This window comes from Meleagris gallopavo, chromosome 7 (genome assembly GCF_905368555.1).
Source record: "Meleagris gallopavo chromosome 7, MGAL_WU_HG_1.1, whole genome shotgun sequence".
In the NCBI taxonomy this organism is placed as follows: Eukaryota; Metazoa; Chordata; class Aves; order Galliformes; family Phasianidae; genus Meleagris; species Meleagris gallopavo.
The window spans coordinates 7,755,631-7,774,699 of record NC_139410.1 but is presented as its reverse complement, the minus strand read 5'-3'; positions in this window follow the sequence as shown (position 1 = coordinate 7,774,699).

The window sequence follows — 19,069 nt, the reverse complement described above, 5'->3', positions numbered from 1 at the left end:
TGCAATTTCTGCTTTTTTTTGTGTGTGTTTTGTTTGTTGTTTTTTGTTGTTGTTGTTTTTGTTTTTATTTTTTTTTTCTCCTAAAATCAAAGCTCTGGTTTTGCTGTTTTGCATTAAACTACATATTGATTTCTTCCTCTGTTGAGGTAATGAGAGATGATAAATTTCAAATATGAGTATGAATCGGAGATCAAACAGCGAAACTCCTCATTCCATTCACTTCAAGAAGACCTTGAAAACTGTTCCTGGAGCACACTGCAGCTCTGTTGTCTCCTGAAAATAGATATTTGGACTTGAGCAAGCAATCGTTGCTATACCATAGAGAGCCAGGTCACCTGAGAGGTGCAAGAAGGCTGTAGCCTGGCTACAACTGCTGAGATTTAGAGATCACTTCCTCTCTTCCATTGGCACAAAATGCTCAGGCCTATGCTCCATCATCTCGCATCTGCTCCAGCGGGAAGAGCAGATCAGGTAGGACTGCAGGCAGTTGGCAGACTTTAGAGGCACACCCTCAACATCCCAGGCTTTGGCTCTGAGGTAAGGGTTCACTAACATCTGCAAGGTCTGCCAGGAAGTAACCGCCTTCATCCTTTCTCTGCTTATTGTGTCCTTTTCCTAGCCATCTCCTCTTGACAGCTGTAATGATGGGAACTTGCCTTCAGGCCATTCTTACTGCACTTCTTCTACACTGAGCATATCCCGGAATAGTTGGGAATTTGGCTGCTCTGAACTTCCTTTGCTGAATGTGAAGCCAATGCCACTGGGTAGTGTTGACCTGTATCGTAGTTAGGCTGTATTTCCCAGCTGGGAGACATCAAGGCAAATCTAAACTGAGAAATGGAGCATGGTTTGCATGCCCCTGAGCTGGGCAATCCAGCAGACAATGCTGGGCTGGAGTGCAACCCAGGGCAGTGGAAGGTTGCTGAATCTGGGCACACAGAAACTGCTACATCATTTCCCCAGTGGTCTGCCTCTGGGTTAGCTGTGGCTTTTCTTGTTGAAGAGTTATATTGTGTGGAACCACCTCTGCATCCCTCCAGCAGTGATGCAGACATGTCTTGAAGATGGCTTGGCGGACAAATCCCTCTTCCCCCTTGCTGGGAACACCACAAGTCTTTTGCAAAGCATGTTGGTCGGCGGAAATCTCAACCACCACAACGCACGCTCCAGAAAGACAAACCACGTCTGTGTCTACCCACAGCTTGTTCCACAACTCTTGGATTCTACTTTTGAAAAGAGAACAGTTTGAATCTTCAGTGACATCAGAAAACCCTCAGTAGTTCCGGGGAGCAGAACTGAGTCCTGCAGGACCAGTGTAGTCCCCAAACATAATGTGGTACATGCACATGAATAGAGCTGTGTGATAGAAGTGATGAACACATTGCCATGGGCTTCTTTGCCTGCTTATCATCAAAGACAAGTTTTGGTCCCAAGAATCAAATGTGGTGGCATGGAATAAATTCTGCTTGGGAAAACTGGGCAATCTTTGGCTGAAGAAAAGAAAAATAACTTTCAGATATTTTATAATCCAAAAAACATGGTTCTCAAGTGAGCTTTTTTTTTCCAAGAACTTCAGTGCTACAGCCATTAATAATCACAGAATTCAAAGAATAAAAAATCAGCTGGAAAAGAGTTGTAAGCGAAAACTATTAATATATAAAAAACAATTTCCCAAAAATATATACAGTTTCATTTCCAATTTCTTGTTGTTGGTTGTTTTTGGTGTGTTTTTTTTTTTTTTTTTTTAGTTATTTTTTGCTGTTACTAAAACTTTCAGTGACCTAATAGTCCTTTTAAAAGACAGCTGCACAGAATAAAACTGGGGCATTTTGTTCTTCTTGCATTGTTCCTAACAGCAGGACCCATTCTTCATTCGCCTGATTGAATATTTCCCAGAGTGTCTAGACGTGTCACCACTGCTGCTGAGGAGCTGAGAGATACTAGGGCTCAGCTGAGGAGATGCAAGGGCCAGTTATCCATCCTACCCTTCAAGAGCCGGGACTTGGGTGAAATTCAGGCTTGTGAGCAAAATGAGATTTATTTGCCTTCTGTGCTGCTAATTTATAGGTTATGCTTTGGTCATATTTTCCAACCCCTTGTTCAGCAGTGAGAAGCTGAGATTCCCACAGAAGAAAAGGGCTTTCTGAGCAGGCAGAGCTTCTGAGAAAAGGGCTTTCTGAGCTGCTGAGATGGCAGCACCACATATTCCAACCTTGGTGATCACATAGAAGAAGTTTGCAAAGCAAATGAGCTCATACCTCTCTGAGACCCAACTGCTCCCCTTTCCTTCAGCTTGTGAGCCTAATCCAGCCCTGGGTTAGGTTTGTCTGCCTTCCAGGGAACATCTAGGTGCACATACCTGGTTCAGGGCTCTGAACACTGTCAGCGTTTACCTTGCGTGAGACATTTCACTCCAGTTTCTACATAGAATCATAGAATGGCCTGGCTTGAAAACAACCACAATGATCATCCTAACCCTAACCCTAACCCTAACCCTAATTCCAACCTCCTGCTATGTGCAGGGTCACCAACCAGCAGACCAGGCTGCCCAGAGCCACATCCAGCCTGGTCTTGAATGCCTCCAGGGATGGGGCATCCATGGCTTCCTTGGGCAACCTGTTCCAGTGCTTCACCACCCTCTGAGTGAGCCCTTCTGAGAGCTTAAAGAGATTGCTGAGCAAAACCAGAGTTGTGGAGCCATTCCAGACCAGAAGCCAAAAGCTATCAGCATCAGCCTCCCTTCCTTAGTTCTCACCAGAATTTCAGAGCTGACAACGTGCTCAAGCAGACAGACTCTATGTCTCCAGCCTTTGTGACATTGCTTTGTTGCCCCAGAGATGTGACAATTTGTCACCCTCCTGATGCTTCCTCACAGCACTTAGTGGTAGCTGCCTGGTGCTGAGAAGCAATGTGGCAACATTCAGCTTCAGCTTGCCTTTATTCAGGACAAACCAATGGTCCAATTCATCCATGCATGCCAAACAAGTGTTTGTATAACCAGCTCAATGCTCATAGCTCATCTCCAGTCACACCCTTGGATCCCAGCAACTCTGTGTGCTAGGGGGAGGAACTGCCTTTCCGACAATTCAGAAAGCACTTTAGACAATAGGAGCACTACCCAAATAATGAATAGCAATGCTAATAATAGCCCTTATCCTTGCATCCCCCTGCAAGCCACTCTAATTCACTAGGACTTGGCCAGGGTCTGTAATCAGTCAGTTATAATCTATTTCAGTCCTGTGAGGAGGGATCTGGCTGGGTTTCTTGGGCCAGGGCTGCTAACATGACTCATTCCCAGCTGATCATTAAATGGCTTCAGCCAGGTGCTTCTGGGACTTGGTGTCCTCAGCACTGATGCTTTCCAGAATGACTTGGTGCTCCAGGGCCAGGAGGCAGATAGGAAAGGGTGGTGAGGAGCACACTGTGCTCTGCAGAGAAATAACGCCCTCCAAAGGTGGGAGAGAGGGTTCTGGAGGGAGCAGTAGGAAAGACAGGTGAAGGGGGAATGGCTTTAAACTAAAAGAGGGGAGATTTATGTTAGACGTTAGGAAGTAATTCTTTACTCAGAGGGCAATGAGGAGCTGGCAGTGCTGCCCAGAGCTGTGGGTGCCCCATCCCTGGAGGTGCTCAGGATAGTGCTGGATGGGGCCCTGGGCAGCCTGAGCTGGTGAGGACCAACCAGCCCAAGGCAGGGGTTGGAGCTCAGTGATCTTTAAGGCCCTTTCAACTTAAGCCATTCTAGGACTCTGAAAGAGAGGAGTTTTGGTAGGGCCTACGGAAAAGTGGAGTTCTGGAAACCCTGGAGAGATTTTGGCCCCATCTCTGCAAGGGCCAGAGGAAGTATGAGGTGGAGAAATAGCATCAGGGCTTGGATGATGGATTTGGCTGGAGCTGAGTTAGTTGCAATATGGGATGGCACGGCCTGTTCCTTTCCTCTTGAGATCATGACATAGCACTGCACACTTGGGCACGAGGAGTAATGGCTGTTCTGTGGTGCAGGGAAGGCAGCATGCAGAAGTTGAGACTATCTCTTACTCTAAGAGGTGTGGCCAGGGTGATCCCTTACAGGGTGAGGTATGGCCAGGAGCAAGGCCCTGTACCAATGTGTGCTAGGTCACTGTGCATCCAAGTTCCTCCTGTCAGAGCCAGCACTGACGTCTTGTGGGCTCATTTCCAGCACAGAGATGCTGCTAGTGCTGGCTTCCACAGAGCTGTGGTCATCTGGGCTTGGGAGAGAGGATCTGAGAGCATGAAGACGGGAAAAAATGCTGGGGGAGGGGTCATGGTCATGAGTGAGGGGTGCGAGCAGCTTCAGTTCATGGCTCTAGCCCAGGAGCACATGCCCTGGGGAAGCCTGGGGGTGGGAAGGGGTATTCTGCTTCCCTTCCAAGTGCTGTGCATGCTGTGGTGGGATCCCAGCCCCTCTGGTGTCCAAGTGAGCAGCGCTTTCCAAGACAGCCTGCAGCAGAGGAGCAGAGAGCTTTGAAATGCAGTCCAGCAGGGAATTCATCCCCACTCTGGGCTCCAGCAGCCTTGCAAAGCCAGGTACTCCAGCATGCTTTCAAAGCCCTATGGTAATCCCCACCTCACGGAGGGCCATATGGCTCTAACAGCCTCCTCCAGCTCTATATATCTTTCCAAAATCTGCACTCCTGGACTTGGAGATCTGCAGTCATCCTGTCAGTGGGGGGCAGAGAAGTGCTGTGCTCCCATTGTACAGAGCATGGAAACTGAGGCATAGACCATTCATAAACTTTCTCTGGTCATTCTCTAAACACAGATCATCTCCCTTTTTTTTTTTTTTATTGCTTAAATAAATCTCATGGGTAAAAATTGTCAGCTCAGAGAGAAGGAGAGAGGGTGGGGGCAAGGAAACAGGACAACCACCCTTTAAAAAGCTCTCACATCGGTCTGTGAAAGACAAAGGTGAGGAAAAGCTGAAGGTGAACTGAGATCACAGTGCAGAACTCTGGGCAGAGAGAGAAAGGAAATGTGGTCCTAATTACATGATAACTATCCCACATTTCACAGGTCATTTTAATGGCCCAAATGGATTGCTTTCAAGCTTAGAGCTAATACTGAAGAGATACGGATAGAGTTCTCTCACAGTGGGACATATGGTGCCAGAAAGCCCACTCTGAGAAGAATATTATTATCTAAAATGACATTAATACATCCTGTTATTCCCTTGCGCCGTATCGTGTGCAGAGAAGGGACCTTGCTGTTAAAATGTCAGCATTCAGGCAGCATCTGTGTGCGGAGGGAGAGAAGACAGTAGCTGATGCTGAGTGGTCAGTCCCATTCTGCTGATGAGTGAGATGCTCTGTTGGCTGGTGTAAATTTGAACTATTCACCTGCACTGAGTAGAAAAATAGAGGAGCAGGGCTGGGTGTTATCAAAGTCAGCTGAGCCACCAGCCTGCTGTTTGATCCAGAGTTTCCCTTATGCACAGTCATATCTTTGTGCCTAGTGCTGGGCTGCTGCTTAGAGGATGGCAACTTTCTTAGGAACTGAGAGATCACGGCTGTGTTGCCATAGCTTCTGGACACCCTGTAATAATTGGAAACAAGCTATGGAAATGTCAATAAACAGTGGCTGCTGAAGCTCACCAAGTGCCTTTAAAAATGTAATATTTTTCCCTTCCTTTTCCCTTATTTCTTATAGGACTTTAAAAGGGAGGTGAAATCCAGTTAGAAATTCTCCCAACTTTGCCCTCCTAATGAATGTCTCTGGTCTGATCTTATGATCAAGTTGCTAACAAATCAGAAAAGGGAAAAAGAAACACAAGCCTTGGGTTTTCCTCTGATAATTATGGAGAAACAAAAAATCCCTCTTGCTTATCATGCACAGCGCTGGTGTATGGGAAAGCAATTAAAGGTGTGACATTATTTATTGCTCAGATGACTGGCCTGTTCTGCAGACAATATTTTTATATCTTTTTTTCAAGCAGGACCAAAAATGCTTTGCCCTTCTCATCCATTTAGCTCCTTGCGTGCGAATCTATCCCTAGTGTTGCTCTGCTGACAGCAGCAAGGTTGCAGCAGAGAAGGATTTGGCCCCTGGAAGGATCCTAGCCAGATGTTGCTCTTTCAGTGTAATAACTGGAAGAACAAGCCTCGTTACCAGTTGGAAGCTTGTTCCATAAAGTAGATGGCTCTGTTCTCTGCTCTAATGTGAGTACCTAACACGCTGTCAGTGCAGATGACCTCATAGCCCCCTCCTGCCTCTCCCCTTCTGCTTTTCCAATATATCTGCTCAGCCTGTGTTGGCTTGTACCTCCTGGTGTCATTTGTACTGAAGTAGGGCTGTAATATGAAGGTGGATGACCTAATGGATGTTAGCAGTGAGCTTTGCAAACACGCTTGCCTTAGTAGCACAAACCAGCATGTGCTGAATACATTTCCTCTTCCAAGCAGCAGGTTTGCGTGTAGCAGTTTTAAAGCTTCGTTCTGCATTTTCAAGCCTAAAAGCTGAAATGACAGCAAGAAGAAAACACACCAATTCTTTTTCTTTCCTTCATTTTTGCTACTTCTCAGCGCAAGCTGGTATTCCTGCCATGCAGGGGCTGCAAATTCAGAGCACATTACAGCAGTGCATGCGTCGCTGTGCGAGCACAAAGCAGTGCTGCTCCACGCTGTGCCTTGGCCGTGCTCATTTCCAACTGCTGCTTGCCGTAATGATTATCGACGATAAATTTTAAATGTGTTGGGATCCGGTTAACAGGGATTTTGCCTGGGCCCTGCTGAGGGAGATTGTTGTTTCAGTTGCATCTCCTCATCGGTTTCTGAGATCTGATTGTCAACACCCAGCAGCAGAGGGATGGAGGTAGCTCTTGGCTAGTGAGTAATGTCTTAATTTGGGAGTAGAAATCACTGCTTGTGGCATTATCCCAGGTTATAAGGTCTTCTCAGGGACATGAGTAATGCAGTTTGTATTGAATGAAGGTCCATCCCATGCTACGTAATCTCAATTACAACCTACAACTGTGTAGTGGTGGTAGCCTTGTTCCCACAGCCCTATTCCCACAGCCTGCTGCAGCAGCTTTTCTACCCAGAAATGCATATTGTGATGAGCAGGAGAGACGCTCCTCTCACACTTCCCAGGGAGCTCCTGTCCCACCTCAGAGAGGAGACATGTCTCTCACGGTCTGACAAGCCTTCAAGCCAAGTTTATCTCTCTTGCTCATGAGTTTCATCAAGGAACCATCAGAATCAAATAAAAAGCTTGGGAAGCTCTCCTGGTGGCCACATATGGACTCCCAAGTTGAAGGCTATAAAATTCTGTTTTACTTGCCAGACATAGTGACAAAACATGGGATCGTACTGAATCAAAATTCCTTCTAGACTCAGTGTAGGAGGGGGATCACTTCTGCAGGGAAATGCTACTTCAGGAACATCCAGATGAAATAAAATGGGTTCGTGAAGACTTTGGACCTGAAGTCCAGTGGAGAAGTTGGAATCAGATTTCTCTGTGCAGGATTATGCTCAATTTTGAAAATCTACTCTCAAGTTCCAGAGCAAGAAGAGTAAAGCTCTGGGATTCATTTGCCATAGATTTCTTGCAGAACTACTGAGCAACTTGACATGCAGTAAACCAGATGTCCCCTGCAGAACTTCTGCGCGTGCAGAGTATACAAGCTAAATTAAATTGAGATGTTCTCTGAAAATCCAACCATGATGGAAAAGGTACCACAAGATGCAACTCAACAGGGTGTTCAACTTACAGTCTGATAAAAGCAAACATTGCACAGCTGCAGCCTTTACTCGGCCATCCAGTGTGGCTCGTTTCTGAGAGTTCGTAAATGCTAATCTGTGAAAAAGCTGAAAGATTAACTTCGGGTTCGTGGATTTATGGCAGGCAGAGATAGAAATGATTACTGCGACCCAGAGAAGACTGACCAGGAGACCAGGTTCTTACCTCTTCTGTGAGAAATGCCTAAAAAGAAGTCATCCATTTCACATTCAATTAATACCTTTTTTTAAAAATTATTTTTAAATGAACTTCCTTCGCCATATCTCTATCACTATCTCATGTTCTAAAGAAAGCTGGAGTCATTCATTTTAAAATGAAAAAGGAACAGATGAGCAATTTGAAAATATTAAATTGCAGATATCCAAAACCTTCTTTTAAAAATATTTTTATGGATATGTTTAAAAAATATTTAAAAAAAAATTTATGGATAACAGTTTCATTTTCAACAAACCAACTACAAACAAGCAAATAGCACTTCCTGGGGAAATTATATAACGCAGCAATGGCTATGATACAACACAGGGATTTTTTTCCTCCTAATCCCAATATGAAAACACCATAAGTTTCTGGATCCCATGTTTCCCATCTTTGCTCTTCTGCAGTTTACCTAGTTTTTCACCTAAGCGTCTGAGGATCTTTTGGCAGGTTTACTGTTTAAAAGCATTTCAATTGTTGCTTAGCTCTGTAAGGCCTTATCAGACGCATCCTTTTGGTCTTTCCCATCTCTCTAGTTTGCCACAAGTGGTTTATTCAATTTGGTGGCAGTGATGGCTGAGCTGGGCAGCTCACATGGCACTGACAGCAGCTGCCAACCTCGACAGATGCTCAAAGCATGGTGGTTTAAAAGCTTTTAATAGCAATCTCTCTCTCTGTCTCTGTCTCTCTCCCCCTTCAATAAAAAGGATTCTGGAAACACAAATCAATTATTCCCAGATTTCAAATGCTGGCACCACTCCTTGTGCAGCTGCAAGCACAGAATTTTAACCTCTTTGGTATTCTGGTATAAATGGCTACAGTGAGAGAATGCATGTTTTTTGTGTTTTGAGTTTCAACTGCGTGCCCAGCCCTCAGCACTGGAGCTGCCTTGTGTTCATCTCTGAGAGCTTCCCACTCCGAGTCCGTGTTTGGCTCACTCCGAGTCCGTGTTTGGCTCATCTCTTTGCAACGGGCTGAACCAAAACTCTAGGTCACAACACGCTTAGGACTTCAGAAAACTTCAGAACAGTACCCAAACTTTTCAGCTATTGTGTATTTTCTCCTCTCCTTTCAAGCTGGTGGAATTATGTGTGAAACGGTTTTGTAGCCCCTCAGAGAGAAAAATATTTCCTGAGTGTGAAAAAACGCTGCTCCGCATGAAGATCAAAGCGTCACATTTTCCTGACAGCCTCGAAGAAGAGCACACAGCCCAAAAGCTGAGCAACCAGGAGACACACTGGGAAACTGAGAGATCAGGATTCACTGCCACCGCCAAAGCAGGGATCTGAGCCAGGCAACAGAAATGTCCTCAGACAGTCAAGGACTCTCTTGGGAAAGATACCTTTGGTGCTGGCTCAAATTTCCATTCCATTTCATCTCCCTCCAATATTCCTCTGAGATGACCTTGCTTCTTGGTTTTGGTGAGGAAACATTTTCCATGAAAGCCCTCCTAATTGAAATATTCCTGACCAGTTTTACTAGTGGAGTTGCTTATTTTTAAATGTCTTTTTCTGCATCTGTTCTAGGAAACGGCTTTTCAGGTAATGCTTTTTTTGGAAGAATACAAAGAAGGATAACGAGCAGCATGGTTCTTATCAAAGCAGGAGGAGAGATCCTACGTGCCCATTCCCTGCTCACTGACACATGAACACACAAACATAGCATCCCAGACTGAGATTGGTTGCAGGTTGGTTACTTTCTAAAATCTTTTCATCTCCTTATCCAGATTTCAGATCTCTAGTTTGGCAAAGGCAAAATGAGAGCTTGTTGGCAGGAAGTGAAAATTAGCAGGGCGCTACCTGAAAATAAAGTGCTGATTTTAAAGGAAAGCAGTTAATCATCATGGACAAGTCACAAAGGGAACAGGTAAAAACTCTGTTTTTCTCAACTCCCTCATCAGTATGCAGTAGGATTTGCCAGCCAGTTTCAAGCAAGCCAAGATGCTTCAACTGGTCATTGCAGAGCCTGATGGAAAGAAAAGAGCACAGCCTGGAAACCTAGTAGGGGGTTCCGTACTGAAACCTCAGTAGAGGTGACTTTGGCAGAGCTGCTCCTGGTCCTGGAGCTTGGGGAAGCTGTGCCACATGGCTGGAGCCTTTACAGCCCCATTAAACATCTGCCTGGGCAACAAGCTCCAGGTGATGCAGAGGCAGGGGATCGATGATCTTTTTTTGCCTCTGTCTCGTAGGAGGGTCAGAGTGGAAGAGTAACCCCTTCTGAAAGGAAGGAAGGGGCAATCTGCTTACCCATCATATTCCTGTCTGCCTTCCAATAAAACAGGACAGGATAAATATGAGCAGATCACAGCAAAGCACTCTGTCCATCATAAGGATGAAGAAAGAAGGACCAGAGGAGGTAGAAGAAAGTAGGCTGGGAGATGAGTGGCGCAAACTGGTAGGCCACAAAGATGAATTTATACAGGTTTGAGCTGATCGTATTACATGCCTCAGTGGTTTACAAATCAGCTGTTTTAATAGCTGGCTGAGGCAGAGTGCATGCAGTGGCCAGCTCCAAGCTGCAAGGCTCATTGCGTGGATGCAACAGCCATGCCCCAGACTTTGCCTGGGCCAGGCTCGCTGCCCTTTATCCAGCCGCGAGTACCTGCTGTGGGAAATAGCCTGATCCTCCATGCACTGCTGAGTATCCCAGGGCCTCTTCCCCTGTCACCTGCTCACCTCTCATGCTGTCATCTTACAGCAAGCTTTGCATGAGGCTCAACTACAGCCCCCAGAAACCTGCAACGTTGTCTGTCAGAACAAACAGCACTCACCTAAATATATGAAGTGCTAATGACCCCTGTTGGCTTTACTTGAGGGAACAATGTTTTTTCAGCAGTAAATCGGCTTCCTCTTCATTAAAACCTCCACCTTGGGAATGCCGACTTTGAAAACAATGCCGTCACCTCCAGCTACCTGCCAGGCTCTGAGCACAGGAGGACTTTTTGCAAAGGCATTAAAAAAAAAGGTATGTCCCAGAGTCCTTTGCTTTTAGAGAGGTCTAAGTATCAAGCAGAGACATAAGGGGAACGAGAGAGCTAACCATCACATTTCTCCTTCAGCTACTTCTCTTTTTTTATATATATTCAGATTGGTCCCAGGTTGCCAGGTTGATTGATTAATTGTTGCTGGAATGGGAAAAAAAAAGAAGAAGGAATAGCCTCCAAATTTGAGAAAGCATCAGAGGATTCAAGGAGGGAAGGGAGGAAAGGTGATCCATATTGCAAAGCCAGCATAGGGAATTGGTGACTTTTTTTTTTTTTTTTTTTAATGGTATATGTTGGAGTTGTAAGGATCCAAGTGAAGAACAGGGGAGATTGCATCCATAGTGAGGTCAGTCACAACAAGGGACCAGAGAGAGCTACAGGGAAGAAGCAAACAAAAACTGAAAGTTTCAGTCGGAAAGAGGGAAAAGAGGGATGGCTAAAGAGAAGATGGGCTGAAAAACTTGGAATTGGAGAGAAAAAAAGTAAAAAGAAAAAAAAAGGAAGAAAAAGTGAAATCTTGGAAAGGATTGCAGAATCTTACTGCCTTTAGAAATGTAAAGGTCAGCAGGTGCAAAGGTCTATCTTAGGACTGACACTGGGCCAGGACTGACACTGCCCTGCAATGCAGGGAGGTATCACTCACAGCCAAAATACTCCAGAAAACATGGCAGGAGGCAGTTTAGATATTTATTAGAGTGAAATATTTTCACAGAATCATTGAGTTGGCAGTTGGGGAAGTTAAATGTGATATCAGTACTGGGGAAGCATTGGTGTTTCAGGAATACTAATGCCACGCTCTAGGTGTTGAGATTCATCTTTGCTGGGATGTTTGAAGCATCACAATGTCACAATAGGTACACACACATCTGTACTGTTGCAGACCCACCTACCCAACCAACAAGGTCGGGAATAGGTTTTCATGAGAAAGACCTGTTGGTCTTTTAGGTTCATAACACACATCTTAATCCCATGGTGCACAGCTAAAATCTAAACAACTCCCTAAGGCTGGTGGACACGTAACAAGGTTGATATGACTACTTTTTCTAAATAAATTCCCTCACTTTCTCTATCTTTACCAACAGAATTGATAAGTTAAATTGGAAATAACTTCACCAAGATGTGCATTGGCTAATCGTGGATCTGAATGGAGGACAGTGCAGTGACCCCATGTTGTGCCAACCTGTCAGCAGAGGCTGGGCAAGGTTTGACCTTCAAAGCAGAAGACTGAAATATCTTCACTTGGCAGTTGCGTGTCATTTGTTGGAAAATGTGCCTAATGGTCCCTAAGGAAAACAGCCAACATGTAAGCAGGTCTGAACATCCAGGACCTTATTTCAGCATCACAGCAAGGGCTGGACTTGTGCAGGCTGGGGAGCACTGCCTTGGAAGCCCACGTTGGACCAGGAGGGCTGACATACTGGACAAGGCATCCCTAAAGCATATGACCCAGGCTGTTTTATTCCTCGCAAAAATGAATGTGCCATGAATGCCCCATTGCAAATCCCCATAAAAGACGCAGAATGTCTTAAAAATTCAGTCAACAAACCCACACAAGTCTTGATGGAAATGCATCCCAGTCAGACAGGTCTGGATCCCATAACTATAAAGGTGTTTTATTTCCTGGAATTCTTACATCAAAGGGTGGATTTTCAAGACAAATAGCTGCTATTTTCATTTCTCTGGAGAAATCATATGATGTGATTGACAATTAAGATCAGAAAAAGATTTGATGGGCAAAAGATCAGGAAATAAATCTCACCACACCACCAAATCCAGGGCTGTTATCAAAAGTAATTCATCCACGCTCAGCACTATGAGGATCACAGGAATTTGAGACCTAATTTAAGGGTGTTTTTTTAGTAACACTAACAGAAGATTGAGGAAATTGGGCTCAGTTTTACCTGCTACAAAGCTCCATAAGTGCTAGAGTGAAGGAACAGATATTGAGCCAGATTCTCTGAAGATGGTACAATGCAAACATGAGCTTGCAAGCATCCCCTGGACATTTTAACCCTTTGGGGCCAAGAGTTTTTCCCAAGGAATGAATAAACATCATCATCTTCCACCACCCAGGTTTTCAGTGGGTGGAATTGTTAAAAAAAGAAGGCATTATTGGCAGTGACACATGCTGGGACATGTGGCCACTATATGGGACCTGACTGGGGATATAGAAAGCAGGGAGGGCTGAAGGGTGATATTTGTCACAGCATCCCCAGACATCAGGAGGGTTATCAGGCCTACACTTCTTACAGCTGGGCCTCGCCTCCATCCATCTCTGACCATCAGGGTGCCTGGGCTACATTTGACAGTGATTGACAATTTTACTCCAAAGAAGCAGCCTTTTATTTCCTGAGACAGTTACATTTGTGAATCACAACCACATAGTCCACACTTCTCTGCTAATAGGCGAAAGCATACAGTTTCATTTCTCCAGGGAGTCTAATGGTGTACAGGAGGCAAGGTGATGATGCTGCCTTGGTCCTCCCCCAAGGGAATCCACAGATACTGCTGAGTCCCAAGGTACGGCACGAGCTCATCCCAAAGCTGGCTGTGGGTTCTCTTTCGTGTCTCACTCCTGTCTGCATGGCTGTCTTTGAGATATGACTGGAAAGCATGGAAAGAGGGTTAGCAGAGGTATACTGCTATGGTGGAGGTGTGATTGATTGAGTCTTTGCTTACTCAGGCCTGGGCTAGGGAAGGGAAGGTGATCTCATCAGTCTCATGACCAGAAGTAGTAGCTAGGGAGGCACGTTGAACCCAGTCGTCCAGAGGGTCAGATTCAGACAGGAGCTAGGAAGTCCTTCCTCCCTCAGCATTCCTCCCTTCTGATCACATTGCTATGTGGTGATGCCAGACAAAGGATGCCCTCTGGATGTATCACCATCTACCTCTTCACTCACAGTTCCTTCATGTCCCTTTGGGGTGTCCAGTTGCCATAATGAGATGGGGATAGTAATATTACCCTACAGCCCAGCAATGCTGCCAGTTAAACGCTGTAATAACAGGAGTTACAGAAGTACAAGAAAGACTTTGCTTCCCTTTCTGTTTACTGCTCACAGTCCAGACAGAGTTAGATAAAACTACTTGCAGATAGAAAATTCTGCCACTGTCAGAATTGGCAGATGACTTTCTTTTTTCCCAATAATTATTTTATCAAAACCTGCCCAAAGATAGCATCATTATTTCCCTATTGTTCCAACTTGAATCCAGGAAAGTACCTTAAGCACATGCTTAACTTCTGGTATGTGAGTAATCCCTCCCCTCTTTGGCAAAGCACTTAAGCACATGCTTAATTTTAAATTTGTTCTTGAGCACAATGAAATGTAAGCTGGTGTTTGAGTGCTCTGCTGGATGGGAGCCAGAGAGCTCAGCACCTTAGAGGGCTCAGTTCCTCAAAGAAAGATGCCATGGTTGGAGAAAGCTGTTAACTTTAAGTACTTGCTTAAGTTTCAGGTGCAATGTGGTATCAAACCCCAACCTGTGAAGCCATAAGTAATATGGATAAATGCCAACTGAGGCTGGTAAAGGAATGAAAAGAAGCTCCCTCATTGTTTTTCACCAGTATTTCTTCTTCTCCCTTTTGCTAACATTTTGCTTTTTTGAAAGACTGGTGGTTCTTTCTGTGAGTTTCAGACACCCAAACTTCATTCTGAAAACAAAACTGGTCAAGATTTCAAAAAATCCCAATTTTTCCCACCTGCTTGAAGGACAGTGAGCCCTTTTACATCTTCATTATGAGTCCAGCATGCAAGTGTGTTGCAGAATATCAGTTCTAAGGTTTTTTTAGGAAGGAATGAATGTGTGTGTGCATATACATGCACGTATCTATATTATACTTACATATATTCCTCTTCCTGGAAATTCCAGACACCTGCTTAATAAGAGATGCATATTTGCAGGGGTATGGAAGAAAAAAAGCCTGCTGCAGAGAGGGCTTCACAAAATGCCCATGCTTTTAGCATTTCACAACCATCCCCACACAAAGGTGTGCACTAAGCATCCCAGTGCGAGAGCCAGCTAGGAAAGCACACCTTCTTGGGGGTTTTCAAGCTCCGAGGGTTGTGAAGCACCAAGCAGGTTTCTGGCTAAGATCTGAACATTGCCCATCTGAGCAAACAGGTCAGTAAAATTTTATGGGGGGGAAATTCCACATTTTAAGGAAGAAAGAAAAGAGTGAAGGCTTGAGTCTGGTTCTCTTTAAGAAATGGCAGCTGTTTGAAAGCTGACTACAAGTTCAAAATGTTAGGAGCTGGTATTAGGAGCTCAAACAGAAATGAAGAAATGGATACCATGACCATAGATGTGATATTGATGCAAGAGTTGATGGAAAGTTAGAGAAAGCGCTCTGGTGTAGATGTAACATACTTGTAAATTATGTTTAGGATCCTCTTCTGTCATTCGTCCATAGAGGATAACTGCCTGCCATCGTCACTGCCTGATAAAAGGCTTTTCCAGGCCAAGCAGTAGACCTGAGGTGCTGGTGAAGACTGTGATGAGGGAAGAGGGTTGATTTATCTTGTTTGGTGAACACGTGGAAGAAAGTTAGGTCAGAGTTGGAGCAGAACTGGGGGCATTTCTTTTTCTCTAAAACAAAACAAACACCAGGAACGAAGGTGAAATACAGCTTTTCTGATTTAATTCATTCTGGTCTGTTTTGGATACCTTCCCAGGTCAGTCCACTTTATAAAAGAAAATAATATTAGTGAATGAATATTAACGATGAAATGACACGATTGGAAATTTTTCAAATGAAACCTTTTTGTTTTTAATATGTCAAAGCAGAGCATTTTGACACCTAGGAAAATTTAAACATGTATTTCTCACCCTAAAGCTCACTGTCTTGCTGAGTCTTAAATTCGTCACATGATTCTGCCATCCCCAAAATGCATTTTTTTTTGGTAGTGAGAGATCTTCTGGTGATTCCACTGCTGCAAGCAGAGGTAGTAGTGGGAGATGAGATGGCAAATGTTGTCCCAGAGTTGACACGCATGGCAGGACATGGTAGATACCCTTAGTAGCATCTCCTCCTGGGAAAATGTCTGCTATCCCTGTGGTTATGTTAGCCATACCTGGGAGTGGCCCACAGTCCCAGCAGCAAACATCTGCCAACCCACTTGTTCCTTCAAGTTTCCAGCCCAGAGCCTCTTGAATACCCAGTTTTCCAAAGAGGAAGGGGTATCTTGTACAGATGTTACTCCTAATTGCTCATTTCTCAGAAATCTGTCAGAGCAAAGGGTTAACAAGTCAGCAGAACAGTTAGGGGAAATAGGAGACCCAGCAAGCCCAGGTCTTCGCTGGTGTCTGTCATGGCAGAGTCTGTCTTTCAAGACCTGTATAAATAAACTTCCTAGTAAACTCAGCAATTTTGTCATCATAAAGGCTGGCAGCCTTTCCTGGCAATAAAATAAACTCTAAAAATTTCTTCAAATAAAACACAAAAGAGCAGCAATGCATTCACAAAAGACTCTGTGCTGGCTGATTTTCCTCCTCCCCCCCCCCCCCACCAGCCACACGGCCATGTGCGTGCCATGCCAGGCTGTGATGGATGGAGAAACGCAGGGGCACTGCTAATACCTAAGAGGAAACAGACCCTATGTCTGCAACGTAAATCAGGACTGGGCAAGAAGCTTAAGCAAAATAAGAAACTACTCTGATCCTCCTGCTGCGTCTCAACCAGATCAAAAATCTTCCCGCCCCCTCTGCAGATCCCGGCAATGCTTCCCTTCCCTTTTTCATGCACACCTACTTCCATACTAGCTTTCTTTTCCGTCAGCCTGAACAAGAAGATCTGATAATCTCAGAAAAAGCCCATTCTTCCCATTTGCCCTCTGCTGTGACTGAAAGCCATGCTTCGTATGTCCAATGGACAACTACTTCTCCAAAAGGGAAATTTGGAATACAAAATTTATTCCTGACAGAGATGTTGGGGATTTTTTTTCCCAAAGAAAACCAACCAGACAGCCAGAAACTGGGCAGTCGTGAGAAGAAAGGATCACAGAAGTGAGCAAGTAAAGAAGTGATATATGTCCTGCCTCTTGTGCTTCGGAATGCCTTGCTCTATTGACACTTGCACTGCAAGATGCATCCAGAGAGCAGAAAGGACACATGGAAATGGCCAAGAAAGAGCTGAACAGCAGTCATTCTTTACACATTGTTGTGTTGGTTGCTTTATAAATGACAGCCACTGCTGCTATTAAACAGAAATGAGACTTGAAACACGTTTGGTAGTCAGCACTGAAGGGTGAGCGGTAACACCAAGAGCAAACCGAGAGCAAACTGCCAGTGAGGTAGTGTGCACTTGTGAGTTGATTTCAAACACAAGAACAATATGGTCCGACTTCAGTCATATAAAATACAGCAGTTGGCTTTTGTCCTAGAGCTACGTCAGCCTCTCTGGAGCGGCGATGAAAGCATGTCACTTGGGCCGGGTCTACAGCACGGCCCATCTCCCTCTGCCTTAAATCTACTGCAACAGAAGTTTTGCCAAGCGTTTTGCATTAGGTGGAGGGGTTTTGAAATGAAAATAACCAGCCCTAAGAAGTTCAGAGCATTTTACAGAAGCTCACAGGAGTTTTACAGGGTAGTTGGGATGAGAAATACTTCCTAAAATTCTGAGAATGTGGCATTTTTCTGACATATTTTTTGAAGTAAAGCATTTGAATTTTCCACTCAGAGTCCCCCTTTGCTTTTTGAGTGTCCTTATTTTATTTTATTTCATTTTTTTGAATACAATTTTCAATTGCTCAGAACTTCAGGACAGTGCTTCGCTTTCAGGCACATCCAAAATATTTCACTCTACCTATAATTGCTATCATTTTAACTTGATGAATAGAAAAAAAAAAATAGGGGTTAATTCAACATATTGAATCACATTGAATTTGTTTTTTTTTGTTTTGTTTTGTTTTTTTTTAATTTAAATTTTTAAACAATCAGAAACCATTCTTTTGGATATCTGGCTTCTGCCAATCCACTTCTAGCAGCCTATAATGCAGGAAACTTGGCAGTCTTGGGAGAATAGAAGTAAACATCTGCCAGGCAATGTTATTGCTTAGAAATGGGACCAACTTCCCTAGCAAAATACCTGGCCTGGATGGTAGAGAAGGAAGAGGAGGGACTGGCTTATTTTAAGCCCACTAAAACCTGCATCTCTGACAAATGAGCTCCCTTTGGAAACAAGATTTATTTCAGACTCATTTTTAGCTAGAAACTTGGTTATACATGCTAAGGTTGTAGGTTTCCTTCAAGTATAATTGCATCACTGCATCAAACTTCTGGACAAGTCAAAAGCTCCTACTCTAACCCTAACCCTAACTGTAACGCTAACCCCAACCCTAACCCTAACCTATTCAGGTCATTCTTATTTTTGAAAGAGCTGGTAATTACAAACTTGTAGGAGTAATCATTGATTGAAAAAACAAACAACCTTTCAGTTGTCCGGAATGTATTTTCATGTTAATTAGGCTGCAATAAGTTGATGTTTTAAGATGTTATACATGGAATGTGATTCATGTGAGGTTTAGATCAAAATTGCCTTTTCATAGTTGTGACCATAACACAAAGGCCCAGCAACACTTCTGGGATGATACCACGTTTGTCCAGATACCCAGAAAAGCAGCTGACCTTGGATGCAGCCATGGTGGTTGTAACCAGCACTTACCTGCATTCACAGCGAGTAAATCCATAAGTGGAAAACTGCTGTCCAAGGAATAGGCTACCATAATTCTTATGAGTCTTTCCTTATTGACTGGTGTGCTTAAATGCATGGATGTGGAGCTGCAAATTATCACTTTGGTGAATGTTTTTGTATGCCTGGACACAGCCAATTTTTGCAGAGAAAACCATAGATGGAACTCTTAATGGCATGAGATGAGATGTTTTTGGAAATGTCTGTTCAGTATTTTCTTGGTCAGTGCTGTTCCATCAAGAGGGGCTCTTTCTGACCTCCCTAAGGGAAGGAGATGGAGAGGTTGGTGGTGAGGGTAGCCACACCACTGTCGCAGTGGGAATCATCTGCCCACACAGTTTGATTTCATCACTCCCAAGTATTCCAACATAACACAGCAACCAAGCTCAGGATATCCAAGCTCTCCAAAAACAAAGCAGCTCAGGGACTTTGGCAAAGCCCAGAGCTCAGAGCAG